At 38.5% G+C, this 20,566-nt stretch overlaps 1 protein-coding gene across 1 annotated transcript in view; it reads right to left on the minus strand.

Moving 5' to 3' along the window:
• Window positions 1-20,566, minus strand: part of UBE2W (ubiquitin conjugating enzyme E2 W) — a 110,755-nt gene that overhangs the window by 63,877 nt on the left and 26,312 nt on the right. The window lies entirely within an intron of this gene.

Consider the following 20,566-nt stretch of genomic DNA (forward strand, 5'->3'; position numbering starts at 1 on the left):
GAACCTGTAGGGAACAAATAATTTCAGATAACTAAGTTTTACAAAAAGCTAAGGGTTTAGGTCTTGCAATACCAAAACTTTCTACTTGGGGTGGAAGTCAAAATGTTTTATAGTTTTCCTGTTTCCAAATTATACTGAAATATAGCCTTTTCTTCTTCTTCCTCTATACTATTTCACTTGGTGATCTCATCAGCTCCCATAGAATCAATTTATCATCACTGCTGATGAATCTCAAATCTTTTTATCAAGCCCTAACCTCTCTACTGATCTTCAATCACCTGTTAGACAACCCAAAGAGAATATCCTAGAGATATCTTAAACACAACATGTCCAAAACTGAACTCATTATCTTTTCTCCAAAACCTTCTCCTCCTTCTAACTTCCCTATTACTGTTGAAGGTACTATCATCCTCCCAGTCACCCAGGCTCACAACCTAGATGTCATGACTTCTCACCATCTCTCACCTCCCATAACCAATCTGTTGCCAAGGCCTGTCAATTTTTACATCTTTGCATCTTCTCTCCTAACACTGCCTCCACCTTGGTGCATCACTGGATTAATTCAATAGCCTATTGGTTGGTCTGCCTGCCCCAAGTTTCTCCCCACTCTATCAATGTGATGTTCCTAAAGAGAAGTGTGCCCATGTTACCCTTCTACTCAAACTCCAGTGGCTGGCTCCCTACAACCTCCCAGATGACACATAACTTCCTCTGGCATTTAAAGCCCTTCACAATCTGGCACATGTTCCCAGTTTTCTTACATTTTATAAACCACCCACCACACACACATATTCTATGATCCAGTGACACTGGTCTCCCTACTATTTCTCACACAGGCCACCATCTCTAAGCTCCAGGAATTTTCAGCAACCAGTCTCCCCCTGCCTCCTGGCTTCCTTCCGTCAACTCTCAGCTAAAATTCCACCATTTAAAGAAAGGCTTTCCCAAACCCCTTTCTACGGCCTTCCCTCTGCTGAATTTCCAATTTATACTGTACATAGCCTGTTTGTACAGAGTTGTTTAAGTCTCTTCCATTATGCTATAAGCTACTTGAGAGCAAAAGCTATCTTTTACTTTTCTCTGTATTCCAGGGCTTAGCACAGTGCCTGGCATATAGCAGGTACTTAAATGTTTACTAATGACTTAGTATTTCCCAATATTTTTTCTTCTGATTCTTCAAGACATTGCTGAGCTCCGCAAGCCTGACTGATCCTACATTAAATGACCTCTGATTATTATGATTAAGAGTTCTGTATTTCTTTTAAAAACAGCTTTCCTATCTTTTCGCTGATTGTCAGGTGTCACTTTCTCTCAACTGTCAGTGCATCTGCCTGTATCCGCCTCTCTCTCCTCACTTGCGTAATTCATTGATTCTAATCTGCTGGCTTGAGAAATTAGATAATCAAGTTAATTAAAACCAGTCATAACAACCTCCTCCCTTCTTTACAGAAGTGGAGAATTATGGGCATGGAATACTATATATAATATCAGACTTGGTTAATCTGTTAGTTTTGCTGAACTTTTTTTCTTTTTCATTTGAATTAGAAGGGATGGCACTCCAGACCACCACTACCACCACCTCCCCCCACCCCAGGTAAACTCACTTCTCTATCAAATTTTGGACTGTCTCTATGACAACAGAAAATCCATTTCCTTAATAACTATACCATTAAAACTGAAAGATAGGGGCAGCTAGGTGGCACAATGAGTAGAGCTCTGGCCCTGGAGTTAGGAGTACCTGAGTTCAAATTCGGTCTCAGACACTCACTAGCTGTGTGACCTTGGGCAAGCCACTTAACCCCAATTGCCCTGTCTTCCCCTCCTGCAAAAACAAAAAAACAAACCAAAAAAAAAAAACTGAATAAGGGGGAAATACCAAGAGTACAACAGGAATTAAGGGCAAAAAAATCAGCAATAAGAGAAACATTGATCTAAAACTTTCCTACTTTTCCCTTCTTATCATGTCCTAACCTTCTTTTCCCTGGAACTACAGGGGAAGAAAATACAAAGATTATAATTGATGATCTCTTATACTTTATATTTCCTTCCATTATTATGCTCAGAACCTAACTGAACCTGCCTTATATATGCATCTAATTTCTGTTAAGGGTTCATCATTGACTCTCAACATTCATTTTTTGGAAAGATTTTGAGTTTGGAAAGATTTTTGAGTTTTGGAAAGTTTTGAGTTTAAATTTTTATCCCCCCCCCCCCCCCCACCCAAGATGGCAAACAATATGATATAGGTTATACATGTGCAGTAATAAAAACCTATCATCACTGACTCTCAGTCACAATGTCAGTTCTCTGGTCTAGCAGGAAGAGAGAGTAAAAAGCATTTAATTTATCTAGCATGATATTTGTTCCCAGGCTAACCGATATAAAAACCCTTGAGAGTAAGGGCCATTATACAAGAAATTACAACAAGCAATTTAAAGCACTCCAACAATTTCACTAAATCCACCCTTTCCCCCCTTCCTACCCCACTCTCCATCAGACATTTATCTTAATATGATAAAAAGTGACCAAGATTATACATGGAATTAGTATTCTGGCTAAGTTGTGTTTTCTAATTAAAACCAAGACTTTTTTTAAACTATTTTTCTAGGAACCTGAAACGTATAGTATATAGTTCCCTACCTATGGTAAACAATACAATCAATATAATTTAGCCTTTTCTTATGGATTCAAGAACAACACTGATTATATCAGAGAATGCAGATGAGACCAAGATACATACTGTAAAGTCATTTTTACAATTCTGAACTTGAGCATTTCAATATACAAAGTAAAACAGAAAACAAGTTTGTTCTATTGGCTTTCATTCTGCTATTCTCCATACATTTTTTAAAAAAGTTTCAATACCCCACCCCATTTGTCTTTTTTTAAAAAAATCTGGTAACCTTACGCCTAATCCAGACCTCACCCTCCCTAAATTCTCCCTCCATTTTAAGTAAAACAAAATCCTCATATCAAATATACATAGTCAAGCAAAACAAATCCTTAGATTGGTCATTCCAAAATGTGTCTCTTCCACCTTAAGTTCATCACCCCTTAGCAAGAAAACTATAGCAACTGATATTTGTATAGCATTTTAAGTTTTGCAAAGTGCTTTACATGGATTCTCATTTGATCCTCACAACAACCCTATGAGGTAAGCATTAGGATGGGAATTATTCCTATTTTATGCATGAAGCAGAGGGATTAAATGTCTTAGCCATAATCACAAAAAGGCAGAAGCCCAGTATTCTTTAATGACTATATCATGCTATTCCTCAAATAAAGTAACTCTACTCTGACAGACATTTCTAGTTGAATTTCTTTTCTTTCCTCCCCAAGGGCTGCTAGCCCTCTGCCATCAGTAGCTTTGCTTCTTACCACGTTCTTATCACGTTATTGTTCCTCCTTCTTTCCCTTTTTACTTTTAAAAAGTGTGAAAGCAAAACTGAAGCCCTAATTCGGAATGAATAGGAACACTATCCAGCTTCCAATTTACTTCCAAGTCATGCAAAGGATTGATAGCAGCAGTCAGATTAATGAGAAGCACAAACCTAAAAAGAAATTTCTCTCTGGCTAAATTTGGCATGTGATTTAGTAGTCTCTAGAGCTGAGTAAGATAACTGAGCGGTCTGATTCAAATAGAAGAAATTTCAAAAGGTCCTTACCTTCCAGATCCCGCTAGGCTATAAACAAAGATGGTAATAAAGGAATTATTTAGGCAGAGGAGCTTAAGTCACAAAATTGAAAGTAAGGTTTAAAGCAGGTAAACAAGCAGTTATAATAGTAGTAACAAATACTTAAAAGGTAGACAGGAAAATTTGTGCCCCCCTCTCTCTCTTTTACACTCCTCACTCTTCTCTCTCTCTCTCTCTCTCTGACTCTCACACACACACACACACACACACACACACACACACACATACACGCAAACGCACTCAGTCTCCCTCCCAGCTTATCTATCATAAATCTTGCTTTCAAATTTGTGACTTCAGCCCCTCTACCTATATTACACAGACACAAGCATGTACATGTTGGTGGCACTGGTAACTGCTGTGGAGTATAACAAAGATTAATCAGAGATGATTTCGGCCTCAAGGAACTTAAAATAAACATAACTTTGAGTAACTCCTGGGGTGTTTCTTCATCTCTAATATGCAAATTTTACTGTCACATGAGGAAGGAAGGAAGGAAGGAATTGTCCCTATCCTCAAGGAACAGGGTTGCTTATACAGGAAAGGAAAAACTGGAATTTTCAACTTAAAAAAATGTAAATTCCATAGTAGTTCCTCCTTTCTGAGTCTGAACTATCACATGCTTTAACATACCACTGAACGTATAATATCGTTTTAACTTGCTCTCCAGTTTCTTTTTTAAATTTTTTTCTATCAAAAATCAACCCTCTCTTCTTCCTAGCCCTCTCTCACAACTGAAATAGAAAGAAAGGAAGCAAGGAAGGAAGCTTCTGATACAAACACATAAAGTAAAGCAAAACAAATTTCCTCATTGGCCATGTTAAAAAAAAAAAAAGACTCATTCTACACTGAGTCTTTCTCCTCTCTTTAAGGAGGTACATAGGATTCATCGTTAGTCCTCTGGAATCAAGGTTGGTCATTACTGTCATCAGAATTGCTTAGTCTTTTAAAATTCTATTTTACTATGTTGTTGTCATTACATAATTGTTCCGGTTCTGCTCATTTCACTTGGGATCAGTTCATACAAGTATCCCAGGGATTTTCTGAAATGAAGCCCTCCATTATTTCTTTCCTCCCAATATATTTTATTTCCTTAAATATTTCTCAATTAGATGTAAAAAAAATTTTTACTTTTTTTTTTAATTTTGACTTGTGCAAATTCTTTCCCTCCTCCATCCTTGAGAAGGCAAACAATTTCATATTGATTTTAAACATGAAGTTATACAAAATATATTTTCATATTAGCCACATTGCAAAACACAGACCAATCCCATCCCTATACCTGAAAAAATCTGCATTCAGATTCAATCTGCATTCAGATTCCATCAATTCCTTCTCTGAAGGTGGACAGCATTTTTTCATCACAAGTCCTTGGATTCACTGTATTGCTGAGAACAGCTAAATCATCACAGTTGGTTTTCATACAATATTTTGTTACTTGGTTCTGCTAACTTCACTTTGCATCAGTTCATATATATCTTCCCAGGTTTTTCTGAAACCATCCTGCTTATTTTTCTTAAAGTGCAATAGTATTCCATCACAATCATATACGACAACTTGTTCAGCCATTCCCCAATTGATGAGCAAGCTCTCAGTTTCCAATTTTTTTGCCACAACAAAAAGAACTGCTATAAATAGTTTTGTACAGATAGGTCCTTTTCCCTTTTCTTTGGTCTCTCTGGGATACAGACCTAGTAGTGCTATTGCCTGGTCAAAGGATAAGCAAATTTATTACCCTTTGGGCATAGCTCCAAACTGCTCTCCAGAATGGCTGGATCACTTCACAATTCCACCAACACTTCATTACTATCCCAATACCTGATAAGTGTCAGGTGCTACCTCAGAGTTGTTTCAATTTACATTTTTCTAATCAATCAGTGATTTAGAACATTTTTCATATGACTATAGCTTTGATTTCTTCTGAAAACTGCCTGTCCATAATCTTTGACCATTTATCCATTGGGGAGCGACTCATTATTACAAATTTTACTCAGTTCTCTATGATTTTCTCATTTCATTTTTGCAATTAAAAAATATGGCTATTATGGAAATGTTTTGAATTATTTCATTCTACAATTGAAATATTGCTTGCCTTTTCAGTGGGCATGAGAGGGAGAAAGAGAATCTGGAACTCAAAGAAAAAAATACCAAAAATAAATAAATAATAAATTAGAATATTAGGGGAAAAAATCTATTGCAGACTAATGTATCAAATTCAAACTCCATCCCCTGGTTTGCTCTGAAAGTCCTCAATTCAACCTTACACCCAACTACTATATAACACAAACAGCCTATTGCAGTGATACTAATCTCAATGCCCCTACTACAATAAACGTTCATTCCTGCCTTTGCTGATGTTCTTTTCCCCACCATCTGGAATGCCCCCCTTATTTCTCTCCTATGATCTATAGCCTACTCCTTTAAGGAACACCTCTTCCAACTACTCTAATCCACACTAATCTCTTCCACCTATGAATTCCTACTGCATTTAATCATGGAATTTTAAAGCTAGAATCCATTATCTAACCCATTAACGACAGTGGCTATTCTAAACCTTCCTAGCCTCTTCAAGCCTCCCATTACATTCACTGTTCCCACCTTCCAGCTGAGGACTTCACTTTATACCTTACCAAATAAACTGAGGCCTTTCAAGACTTCCCACTATGGGGACGGGGGGCGGAGAAAAGATGGCAGCTGGAAAGAAGGGACTTGTGTGAGCTCCAAGCCAGGTCCCTCCAAAAACCTATAAAAAAACGGCTCTGAACAAATTCTAGAACTATAGAACCCACAAAATAGCAGAGGGAAGCAGGGCTCCAGCCCAGGACAGCCTGGATGGTAGCTGGGTAAGGTCTATCGGGCAAGGAGCTGGGAGTAGAGAGGACCAGAGCCCAGCGTGGGCAGCAGTAGGACCAACCAGACTGGGAGCCAGGCAGAACAGGCCCTAGTGCCCTAAATCAGTGAGCTGTGGAAGTTACCAGACTTCTCAACCCACAAACACCAAAAGACAACAGAGAAGCTTAGTGGGAAAAGCTGCAGGGTATAGAGTGAAAGGAGTTCGAGGTTTGGCCACCACCCTGGGGGTAGTAAGAGAGATGCAGCTACAGAGCTACAGCCGCAGTTGCTTCCTGCCCCAGGCCCACCTGCTGGGAGAAATTAAATGGTGAATCAGAGCAAGAATGCAGAGCCTGCTTAAGATCTGAGTGCAGTCCAGATTGGCGGTTCTTGGGGGAGGAGAAGCACTGGTGTGGCAGAGCTGGCTGTATAGAAATAGCTCTGAAAACAACAGCGCATCCCCTCAAGCTTGAATCAAAGTACTCTCTACTCCATAAGCAGTCATACCCCAACAAAAAACTCAAGGGTCAAGTAGTTGGCCAGGCAGCAAAAGCAGACTCAGATTTAGACTCAGACTTTGGAATGTTTCTTTGGTGACAAAGAAGATCAAAACATACAGCCAGAAGAAGTCAACAAAGTCAAAGAGCCTACATCAAAAGCCTCCAAGAAAAACATGAACTTCTCCCAGGCCATGGAAGAGCTCAAAAAGGATTTGGAAAAGCAAGTTAGAGAAGTAGAGGAAAAATTGGGAAGAGAAATGAGAGCAATGTGAAAAAACCATGAAAAACAAGTCAATGACTTGCTAAAGGAGACCCAAAAAAATACTGAAGAGAACAACATCTTAAAAAATAGACTAACTCAAATGGCAAAAGAGCTCCAAAAAGCCAATGAGGAGAAGAATGCCTTGAAAGGCAGAATTAGCCAAATGGAAAAGGAGGCCCAAAAGCCCACTGAAGAAAATACTACCTTGAAAATTAGATTGGAGGGGGCGGAGCCAAGACAGCAGCTGGAAAGCAGGGACTAGAGTGAGCTCCCCACCGAGTCCCTCCAAAAACCTATAAAAAATGGCTCTGAACCAATTCTACAACTGCAGAACCCACAAAACAGCAGAGGGAAGCAGGGCTCCAGCCCAGGACAGCCTGGATGGTCTCTGGGTAAGATCTATCCCACATGGAGCTAGGAGTAGATCACAGCCCAGCGTGAGCAGCGTGGACCAACCAGACCAGGAGCTGGGCAAAGCATGCCCTAAGCATCCTGAATCAGTGAGCTGCAGCATTTACCAGACTTCTCAAACCACAAACACCAAAGACAACAGAGAAGCTTAGTGGAAAAAGCTTCTGGGGACAGAGTTATAAAGGAGTTCACAGTTCGGCTACCACCCCAGGGGGCAGCAGAGGTGGGGCACCTACAGAAGTACAGCTGCAGTTGCTCCCAGCCCCAGATCCACCTGGTGGGAGGAATTAAATGGCAGATCAGAGCAGGAGTGAAGAGCCTGATGAAGATCTAAGTCCAGTCCGGGTTGGGGGTTCTTGAGGAAGGAGGAGTGCTGGTGTGGAAGAGCTGGCGCATCCCCCCAAGTTCGGAACATAGTTCTCTAAACTCTACAAGCAGTCATACCCCACTGAAAAACTCAAGGGTCAAGTTAGTTGTCTGGGAATATGGCCAGGCACCGAAAATGCACCCAGATTCAGTCTCAGACTTTGGATTCTTTCTTTGGTGACAAAGAAGACCAAAATATACAGCCAGAAGAAGTCAACAAAGTCAAAGAGCCTACAACAAAAGCCTCCAAGAAAAACATGAACTGGCTCCAGGCCATGGAAGAGCTCAAAAAGGAGTTGGAAAAGCAAGTTAGAGAAGTAGAGGAAAAATTGGGAAGAGAAATGAGAAGCATGCGAGAAAACCATGAAAAACAAGTCAATGACTTGCTAAAGGAGACCCAAAAAAATACTGAAAAATACACTGAAGAAAACAACACCTTAAAAAATAGACTAACTCAAATGGCAAAAGAGCTCCAAAAAGCCAATGCCTTAGAATTAGCCAAATGGAAAAGGAGGTCCAAAAGACCACTGAAGAAAATACTACCTTAAAAATTAGACTGGAGCAAGTGGAAGCTAGTGACTTGATGAGAAATCAAGATATTATAAAACAGAAACAAAGGAATGAAAAAATGGAAGACAATGTCAAATATCTCATTGGAAAAACCACTGACCTGGAAAATAGATCCAGGAGAGATCATTTAAAAATTATTGGACTACCTGAAAGCCATGATCAAAAAAAGAGCCTAGATATCATCTTTCAAGAAATTATCAAGGAGAACTGCCCTGATATTCTAGAGCCACAGGGTAAAATAGAAATTGAAAGAATACACCAATCACCTCCTCAAATAGATCCCAAAAAGAAATCTCCTAGGAATATTGTCACCAAATTCCAGAGCTCCCAGATCAAGGAGAAAATCCTGCAAGCAGCCAGAAAGAAACAATTTGAGTATTGTGGAAACACAATCAGAATAACCCAAGATCTGGAAGCTTCTACATTAAGAGATCGAAGGGCTTGGAATACGATATTCCGGAGGTCAATGGAGCTAGGATTAAAACCAAGAATCACCTACCCAGCAAAACTGAGTATCATGCTCCAAGGCAAAATATGGACTTTCAATAAAATGGAGGACTTTCAAGCTTTCTCAGTGTAAAGACCAGAGCTGAATGGAAAATCTGACTTTCAAACATAAGAATCAAGAGAAGCATGAAAGAGTAATCAAGAAAAAGAACAAGAAAAAGCAATTGCAAGGGACTTACTAAAGTTGAACTGTTTTGTTTACATTCCTACATGGAAAGATGATGTGTATGATTCAGGAGACTTCAGTATTAGGGTAGCTGAAGAGAATATGCATATATGTATATGTTTAAGTATATATATATATATATATAAGTGAATGTGTATGTATGTATGTCTATATGTATGTGTGTGTGTATATATATATATATATATATAGAGAGAGAGAGAGAGAGAGAGAGAGAGAGAGAGAGAGAGCAGGCAGGGTGAGCTGAAGATGAAGGGAAGATATCTAAAAGAAATAAAATCAAATTAAGGGATGAGAGAGGAACATACTGAGAGAGGGAGACAGGGAGAGATAGAATGGGGTAAATTATCTCGCATAAAAGTGGCAAGAAAATGCAGTTCTGTAGGAAGAGAAGAGAAGGCAGGTGAGGGGGAATGAGTAAATCTTGCTCTCATCAGATTTGACCTGAGGAGGGAATGCCATACATACTCATTTGGGTCTCTTACCCCACAGGAAAGAAGAAGGAAGAAGATTAAAAAAAGGGGGGATGATAGAAGGGATGGCAGATGGGGGTGGAGGTAATCAAAACCAAACACTTTTGAAAGGGGACAGGGTCAAGGGAGAAACTTGAATAAAGGGGGATAGGTTAGGAAGGAGCAAAATATAGTCAGTCTTTCACAACATGAGTATTGTGGAAGGGTTATACATAATGATACACATGTGGCCTATGTTGAATTGCTTGACTTCTCAGGGAGGGTGGGTGGGAAGGGAAGAGGGGAGAGAATTTGGAACTCAAAGTTTTAAAAACAGATATTCAAAAACAAAAAAAAAAAAGTTTTTGCATGCAACTAGAAAATAAGATACACAGGCAATGGGGCATAGAAATTTATCTTGCCCTACAAGAAAGGAAGGGAAAAGGGGATGGGAGGGGAGTGGGGTGACAGAAGGGAGGGCTGACTGGGGAATGGGGCAACCAGAATATATGCCATCTTGGAGTGGGTGGGAGGGTAGAAATGGGGAGAAAATTTGTAACTCAAACACTTGTGAAAATCAATGCTGAAAACTAAATATATTAAATTAATTAAATAAATAAAAGACTTCCCTCTTTGCTTCTCTTCTCCTTACTCAGACATCTTCCCCGATTATTTCTTCCTTTACTCATCTTGAAAAAAAATAGTAGACTGTCTCCTTGACAAGGCAAACCTATTGGTGTACACTTTCCAACTGTCATCCTCTCTCTTTCTAATCTTCAATTTCTCCTTATCTACTAGCTCCTTCCCTGATGCCTCCAAATACACCCACTTCTCACCCATCTTTTGGGGGGAAAAATACCTCACTAGATCTGACCACCCCCATTAGCTATCATTCTGCAGCTCTCCTCCCCTTGTCAGCTAAATTCCTTGAGAAACCACATATAAACAATGCCTCTACTCCTTTCTTTTCATCAATTCTAAACACTGCAGTCTGGCTTCCAACACCATTCAACTGATATTACTCTCTAAATCACTAATAATCTCAATGGTAAAATTCTAATGGCCTTTTCTCAATCTCCATTGTTCTTGACCATTCTCCATTACTCTCTCCTGATTCTCCTCCTCCTACCTAATCACTTTTCCTCTGTCTCTTCTATTTCATCTTCATCAAAGTCACATCCAGAGAGGGAAGGAGCATTTATTAAGTGCCTACTATGAGCTGAGTACTGTGCTAAACACTTTATATTCTCTGATTCTCACAAGAACTCTATGAGGCATGCTGTTACTATTCTTACTGAAGAAACTAAGGCAGACTAAGTGACTTGCTCAGGGTCACACAACTAGGAAATGCCTGAGGATCAATTTGAACTCAGGTCTTTCTGATTCCAGGCCCAGAGCTCTATGCACTATGCCACCTTGCTGTCTCACTCAGCCAGTACTACCCCCTCACCCAAAGCTCTTTCCTGTTTTCTCCTGTTCCTATACTATCTTACTGAATTTCATTAGCTTCCACTGATTCAATTATCTCTAAGCATATGATTCCTAAATCTATATAACCAACCCTGTTCTCTCTCCTGCACTGGTTCTTCATCACTACTACCTATTGGACATTTTGAACTGGATATCCCCTATACATCTCAAGCTCAACATGCCCAAAGCAGAACTCATAGCCTTTCATCCCAAACCCTCCCCTGTTCCTGTCATGGGACACCGTACCAATCAGAGACTCAAAACCTTGGCATAACTCTAGACTTCTCACTTTAACTCACCCCACATATCCAATCCAATCTTGTCATTTCTACCCTTTGTAACTTCTCTTGCCCCTTTCTCTCCACCCACACAGCTATCAACTTAGTATAGACCATCATCACCTCAAGGCCAGACTATTTCAATAGTCTTCTAGTTGGTCTCCATGCCTCGATTCTCTTTACTCCGATTTATTCTCCACTCAGCTACCAGAGTGACTTTACTAAAGTGCAGATCTGACCATGTCACTCCTTACGCAAATACAGTGGCTTCCCGTTACCTACAGGATCAAATATAAAATTCTCTATAAAACCCTTCACAACCTGGTCCCCTCCTACCTTTACAATTTTAATACACTTTATTCTTCCCCTCCTCCCCACCCCACACAAGTAGGGACTTCCCTCTCAGATTAATGTCCATTTACACTGAATATATCTTTTATGTAACATAGTTATTTGCATGTTGTCTGTTCCATTAGAATGTGAGCTCCTTGACAGCAAAGACTACTTTTCCCCTTCTCTATATCCCCAATACTTGGCACAGTGCGTGATATATATTAAGTGCTTGGTAAATGCAGAGATCTAATTCAACATTTTCATATCAGAAGTGAATAAATTGAGATCAGAAAAATTAACTTGTTCCAAGTTCAAATAGTTAACATCTCCAAAATGTGTATTTCTAAATAGATCATAAAACTATTGATATGGTCTACATTTAGGGATATGAAAGCCTGTTGCAAAAACCCAGAAAGATTAATAGGGTAGGGAAAAAAGTAGAAACAATGTATCCTCCTCCCAGGATTTTTGACAGAAATACAATCATAATGCTGAATTTTTCTAGGTCTACACATCAAAGTCTTCCAAAAACAAATTATACATAACACATTTTTTGTTGCTAAACAAAAAGTTATTTTAGATCAAGGACACTTAAATTGGGGGAGGGGCGCCGAACTGCAATAATTCTTTTCTTGCCTCACTTCTACCGAAGTGTTAACATAACCTTCAAAAACATGATGAAGTTTCTTACACTATCAGAATGAAGCCAACTGTACAAGTATAGGATGGATAAATCATCTGCGGAGCTCAAAGGCTCTACTGCCTTTCATTGTATCTCAGTGCTTGGCTCATAACAAATTCTTTGCTGCTGCTGCTGCTGACTGACTAACATGTGAAGAGAAATGTAAGATTTTCAGGGAACTCAGTGAATCAATGTTACCCAAAAACACTAATGAAAACTTGGGGTATTTGTCAAGCAATGTTTGAAAAGACACTGTACAACTCACATGCAGTGACTGCTGAAGAAACTAACTATAGACTCTTCAAGAAGTTCTATGTCCCAACCCAGAAAAATCCTCAACCATTATTACTGTTTTGTGAAGAGTCTACTTTAGGTAAATTTCTTTAATGAGTTCCAACTTCTCCCCAAAACAAAGACTTCTTTTTAATATTAATTTTCTATGGATCTTGTTGTATAGAGTAGGTACTGAGACATGGTAAAAATCTCTCGAGAAACGAAAATGAGCATCATACAAGGAGCAACAGAGAGGCACAAGGTGAGTGTGAGTGGGCTGCCACATATAACAAATAAGGAACTTTGAAGGACTGGAATAAAGAGTGTTAGGAAAATATATCAAAAACATTTTTAAAATATGGACTGGCCATATGACAAGTGGTGGTAACAAGTGGAGAGAATGCGTGCTCCACTAGTATCTTGATGTCAGAGGAAAGTGAAGAAGGCCCCCAGGATGTAGAGTGGAGCCCCTGTAATGAATTAAAGGAAGACAAGAACAAGATGGGCAGGGATGCATGAGTTACAATCTGCATCATTAGAAGAAACATTCAAATCTACTAGACGTATTTTTATGAGTAATTTTGGTAACAGTAGAAAGAACACAGGACTCATTCAAATCTGAGTTTATCACTAAACACATGAATTTAAGTAAGTCATAACCCCTAGCAGAAAAAGGAAGTTGGGAGGCCTCTCAGCCCAAGATGGGAGTCTGTCAGAGCTAAGGGAGACACCAGCCCAGAGTGTGTGCCTGCAGGAGCAGCTAGCCCAGAGGCATCCAATCCACAGTCTAAAGGTTTGACACTGGTCTTCTTGAACTTCCAGGAGCCACGATGGCCAGGTAAAACGGCTCTCACCCCTCGCTTGAATAAACCCAGAGAATACTCCCATGGGAGAAACAGGGGAGCCAGAAGGGGGGCTTCAGTAGTGAGAGAAGTTGGGGAGAGGGCCCTTCCTGTAGTAGCAGGAGACTAATGCAGGAAGAGAGGTGTCCCAGCAGCCCTCACCTCAACAGAACAACCAGAGTAACTGAGCCCCAGGGAGTGGAGCTAACAAACATCAATGCCAGGACCCCAGACATGTCTTTGCACAGCCAGGGGAAGTGGCAGACACCAGCACAGACAAGAGCTGAGACCACCCATGCTGCAGAGCCGCCCTGGGGAAGAAGAGACTCCCAGCAGCCAGACCACCCCTCTCCCACACCTCACAAAACCAAAGGCCATAGAACATGAAGCCAGTGAGCAGGCCCACAGATTCCAACACAAGAAACTTGGGACAGAGCCCCCTGAGCCTCAAAAACAGAGATCCATTTTAGAAGCCAGGAGGAAAAAAAAAACACCATGAAAAAACATGCTAAAAAGCCAAACATTGATTCCTATTATGGAGACAGGGAAGATCAAAATACCAATTCAGAAGAGGACTGCATGGATACTATACCCACATCTGAAAACTCAAAAGGGAAAGTGAACTGGTCTCCAGACCAAAAAGCATTCCTGGAAGAACTTAAGGAGGACTTTAAAAACCAACTTAGGGAGGTAAAAGAAAAAATGGAAAAAAATTTCACTGATGAAAACAGATCTTTAAAAAGTAAAATCGGTGAATTGATTAAGGAGAATCAGAATATAAATGGAGAAAATGTCTCACTGAAAAGTAAAATGAACCAAATGGAAAAGGAGACAGAGAAGCTAAAGGAAGAACACAATACATTAAAAATTACGACTGGGCAAGCAGAAGCTAATGACTCTATGAGACATCAAGAATCAGACAAACAGAATCCACAGAAAGAAAAAATAGAAGAAAACGTGAAATATCTGATTCGAAAAAAAACTGACCTGGAAAATAGATCGAGGAGAGACAATCTAAGAATAATTGGTCTACCTGAAAGCCATGATGAAAAAAAGAGCCTGGACAGTATCTTCCAAGAAATTATCAAAGATAACTGCCCTGAGGTTCTAGAACCAGAGGGTAAAATTGTCATCGAAAGAATCCACTGATCACCCCCTGAAAGAGATCCTAAATTGAAAACTCTAAGAACTATTATAGCCAAATTCCAGAACTACCAGGTCAAGGAGAAAGTACTGCAAACAGCTAGAAAGAAACAATTCAAACATCATGGAACTACAGTCAGGATCACGCAGGATCTTTCAGCTTCTACACTGAATGACAGGAGAAATTGGAATATGAAATTTTGAAAGGCAAAGGAACTTAGACTGAAACCAAGGATCACCTACCCAGCAAAATTGAGCATAATTTTCCAGGCAAGGAGATGGACATTCAGTGAAGTAAGGGAATTCCAGACCTTCCTGATGAAAAGGCCAGAGGTCAATGGAAAATTTGATCTTCAAATACAAAACTCAAGAGAGACATGAAAAGGTAAATGGCGGGGGGGAGAACACCTAGTTAATCAATAAGGCTAATTAGCTACATCCTTATATAGGATTATTTTGTTTTATATGTTTATGTATATGTCAATCTTGAGAATAGTACAGTTATTATGACAACTGAAAGGGTTATTCATAGACTGTGGGTGTTGATATAAAATAACTGATGTAATGATAAAAAATATAATTAAGAGATATAAAGGGATGGTTCTGGGAGAAGAGGTAAGGAGTTAGTAGAAAAGCGTGAATTACATCATATAAAGAGGCACAAAAACATATTATACTAGAGGGAAAGAAGGGAGGGAGAAGAGCAGTATCTGAGCTTTACTCTCATCGGATTTGGTTCAAGAAGGGAATAACATACCCTGATAAGTATAGAAATCTAACTTGTCCTACAGGCAGTAGGAGGGGAAAGGGGAAAGAAAAGGGAGGGGAATGAAGAAGGAGGGTAAACTGAGGAAGGCAGTGGTCAAAAGCAAAACTGCTGAGGAGTAGAAGGGAGAAATAAAAGCATAAATGGGGGAAATAAGATGGAGAAAAAGACACAGATAGTAATCATAACGCTGAATGTGAATAGGATGAACTCTCCCATAAAATGGAAGTAGACAGCAGAATGGATTAAAAACCATAATCCTACAATATGCTGTTTACAAGAAACACATTTGAAACAAGGGATACACACAAGACAAAAGTAAAAGGCCGGAGCAGAATATACTGTGCTTCAGCTAAAGTAAAAAAAGCAGGGGTAGCAATCCTAATCTCAGACAAAGCAAAAGCAAAGGTAGATATAATTAAAAGAGATAAGGAAGGACCCTATATCCTGCTAAAAGGCACCATAAACAGGCACTATAAAATATTTTGGAGTCTATTTGCCAAGACAAACCCAGGGTCTACATGAACATAACTATGAAACACTTTTCACGCGAATAAAATCAGATCTAAATAAATGGAAAAATATCAGTTGCTCATGGTTAGGCTGAGCTAATAAAAATGACAATTTTACCTAAATTAATCTATCTATTCAGCATCATACCAATCGAACTACCAAAAAATTATTTTACTGAGCTGGACAAAATAATAACAAAATTCATTTGGAAAAACAAGAGGTCTAGAGTATCTAGGGTATTAATGAAAAGACATGCTAGAGAAGGCGGCTTAGCCACACCAGATATTAAACTGTACTACACAGCAGCAGTCATCAAAACTGCCTGGTACTGGTTAAGAAACAGGGGTGTGGATCAGTGGAATAGGCTAGGTACACAAGTAGGAGAAATCAACAACTTTAGCAATCTACTCTTTGATAAACCCAAAGAGGCCAGCTTCTGGGCTAATAATTCACTATTTCACAAAAACTGTTGGGAAAATTGGAAAATGGTGGGGCAGAAACTGGGCATAGACCAATATCTTACACCATATACCAAAATAAAGTCAAAATGGGTTCATGATTTAGGAGTAAAAGCTGATACTATAAGTAATTTGGGAAAGCAAGGAATAGTTTACTTATCAGATTTATGGAAAAGTAAAGAATTCATGACCCAACAAGAGATAGAGAGCATTACAAAATGCAAAATGGATAATTTTGATTATGTCAAATTGAAATGTTTTTGTACAAAAAAAGCCAATGCAACAAGAATTAGGAGGGAAGCAGAAAATTGAGAGAAAATCTTTGCAACTAGTATCTCTGATAAAGGCCTCATTTCTAAAATATACAGGGAACTGAGCCAAATATATAGGAATACAAGACATTCCCCAATTGAGAAATGGTCAAAGGATATGAACAGGCAGTTTTCAGAGGAAGAAATTAAAGCTATCTATAGGCATATGAAAAAATGCTCTGGATCACTACTGATTAGAGAAATGTAAATCAAAACAACTCTTAGATACCACATCTATACTGTCAGATTGGCTAAAATAACAAAACAGGAAAATGATAAATGCTGGAAAGGATGTAGGGAAATTGGAACATTGTTGCATTGCTGGTGGAGTTGTGAGCTGATCCAGCCATTTTGGAGAGCAGTTTGGAACTATGCCCAAAGGGCTATAGATATGTTCATACCCTTTGACCCAGCAATACCACTTCTAGGGTTGTATCCCAAAGACATCACACAAGCAGGAAAAGGACCCATATGTACAAGGATATTTATAGCAGCTCTTTTTGTAGTAGCCAAGAACTGGAAATCACAGGGATGCCCATCAATTGGGGAATGGCTGAACAAGCTGTGGTATATGAAGGTGATGGAATACTACTGTGCCATAAGAAACGGGGATGATGCAGACTTCGTAACAACCTGGAAAAACCTACGCGACATAATGCTGAGTGAGCGGAGCAGAGCCAGGAGAACGTTGTGCACAGCCACAGATATATGGATTCCGTGAGGACCAACCCTGACATACTTCGCTCTTCTCAGCAACCTAAGGTGCAAGGACAACTCCAGGGGACTCACGAAGGAGAATGCTATCTTCATCCAGAGAAAGAACTGTGAAGTTTGAATACAGATCGAGGTGCACTACATGCTCGCCTTTTTTGCTTCTCTTTTGTTTTTGGGTTGGTTTTTTTTTTTTGGTTCTGTTTCTTCTTTCTCATGATTCATTCCATTGATCACAATTCTTCTCCACAACTTGACTAGTGCATAAATTAATTAAATGTGAAGTTATACATGATAGTTATATGAGATTCCATGCCATCTTGAGGAGGGAGGGGGGAGGGAGGGGAGAAAATCTGGAACTCAAACTATGTAGAACCGTGTGTGGTAAACTAAAAATAAATAAATTAATTTTAAAAAAAGGCACCATAAACAATGAAGCAATATCATTGTTTAACATATATGCACCAAGTGGTAATGCATGCAAATTCTTAGAGGAGAGGTTAAGGGAGTTACAGGAAGAAATAGACAGCAAAACTATAATAATGGGGGACCTCAACCTCCACCTCTCTGAACTTGATAAATCTAACCTCAAAATAAATAAGAAAGAAGTTAAGGAGGTAAACAGAATTTTAGAAAAGGCAGATATGATAGACCTCTGGAGAAAACTGAACGGGGATAAAAAGGAATACACTTTTTTTTTTTCAGTGATACATGGCACATACTCAAAAACTGACATGTACTAGGGCATAAAAACCTCACAATCCAGTACAAAAAGGCAGAAGTAGTCAAAGCATACTTTTCAGATCATGATGCAATAAGAATTATTTGTAATAAAGAAGCATGGAAAAGAAACTAAAATTAATTGGAAACTAAATAATCTAATTTTAAAGAATGAGTGGGCCAAAGAACAAATCATAGAAACAATTAATAACTTCATTCAAGAGAATGACAATAATGAGACAACATACCAAAACTTATGGGATACAGCAAAAACAGTTCTTAGGGGAAGTTTTATATCTCTAAATGCTTATATGAATAAAATAGAGAAAAAGGAGACTGATGAATTGGGCATACAGCTGAAAAAGCTAGAAAAAGAACAAACTGAAAATCCCCAATTAAATACCAAATTAGAAATACTGAAAATCAAAGGAGAGATTAATAAAACTGAAATCAAGAAAACTATTAAATTAATAAATAAAACCAAGAGCTGGTTTTAAAAAAAAAACAATAAAATTGATAAAGCTTTGGTCAATTTGATTAAAAAAAAAAAAAGAAAACCAAATTACCAGTATCAAAAATGCCAAAGGTGAATTCACCTCCAACGAAGAGGAAATTAAAACAATAATTAGGAATTTTGCCCAATTGTATGCCCATAGATTTAACAACCTTAGGTATATGGATGAATATTTACAAAAATACAAATTGCCCAGGTTAACAGAAAAGGAAGTAAAATTTCTAAATAACCCCTTCTCAGAAAAAGAAATTGAGCAAGCCATCAATGAACTCCCTAGGAAAAAATCTCCAGGGTTAGATGGTTTTACATGTGAATTCTATCAAACATTTAAAGAACAATTAATTCCTATACTTTGTAGACTATTTGGAAAAATAGGTGAAGAAGGAGTCCTACCAAATTCTTTTTATGACACAAATATGGTACCCAAACCAGGTAGAGTCAAAACAGAGAAAGAAAATTATAGACCAACTTTCCTAATGAATATTGATGCAAAAATTTTAAATAAAATATTAGCAAAAAGATTGCAGCAACTTATCACAAGAATAATACACTATGACCAGGTAGGATTTATTACAGGAATGCAAGGCTGGTTCAATATTAGGAAAACTATTAGCATAATTCACCATATCAACAAAACTAGCAGAGACCATATGATCATCTCAATAGATGCAGAAAAAGCCTTTGACAAAATACAAAACCCATTCCTATTAATAACACTAGAAAGCATAGGAATAAATGGAGCCTTCCTTAAAATTATAAATAGCATCTACCTAAAAACATCAACAAGAATTATTTGTAATGGGGATAAGCTAGATGCATTCCCAATAAGATCAGGGGTGAAACAAGGATGTCCATTGTCACACCTACTATTCAATTTGGTACTAGAAGCGTTAGCTCTGGCAATAAGAGAAGAAAAAGAAATTGAAGGAATTAGAATAGGCAAAGAAGAAGCTAAATTATCACTTTTTGCAGATGATATGATGATTTACTTAGAGAATTCTAGAGAATCAAGTAAAAAACTACTTGAAACAATAAACAACTGTAGCAAAGCTGCAGGATATAAAATAAAGCCATACAAATCATCGGCATTCCTATACATTGCTAACAAAGCCCAACAGCAAGAGATGGAAAGAGAAATTCCATTTAAAGTAACTGTAGACACTATAAAATATTTGGGAGTCTACCTGCCAAGACAAACCTAGGGCCCATATGAACAGAGTTATGAAACACTTTTCACACAAATGAAGTCAGATCTAAATAAATGGAAAAGTATCAGTTGCTCATGGTTAGGCTGAGCTAATATAATAAAAATGACAATTTTACCTAATTAACTTATTTATTCAGCATCATACCAATCGAACTACCAAAAAATTATTTTACAGAGATGGATAAAATAATAACAAAATTCATCTGGAAGAACAAAAGATCCACAATATCTAGGGAATTAATAAAAAGAAGTGCTAGGGAAGGTGGCCTAGGCATACCAGATATTAAACTGCATTATAAAGCAGCAGTCATCAAAACTACTTGGTACTGGCTAAGAAACAGAGTGGTGGATCAGTGGAATAGGACAGGTACACAAGATGGAGAAGTCAACGACTATAGCAATCTACTCTTTGGTAAACCCAAAGAATCCAGTTTCTGCGATAAGAATTCACTATTCCACAAAAGCTACTGGAAAAATTGGAAAATGGTAGGGCAGAAACTGGGCATAGACCAATATATACACCATATACCAAAATAAAGTCGAAATGGGTTCATGATTTAGGAATAAAG

The sequence above is a fragment of the Trichosurus vulpecula genome, chromosome 1 (genome assembly GCF_011100635.1).
Source record: "Trichosurus vulpecula isolate mTriVul1 chromosome 1, mTriVul1.pri, whole genome shotgun sequence".
In the NCBI taxonomy this organism is placed as follows: Eukaryota; Metazoa; Chordata; class Mammalia; order Diprotodontia; family Phalangeridae; genus Trichosurus; species Trichosurus vulpecula.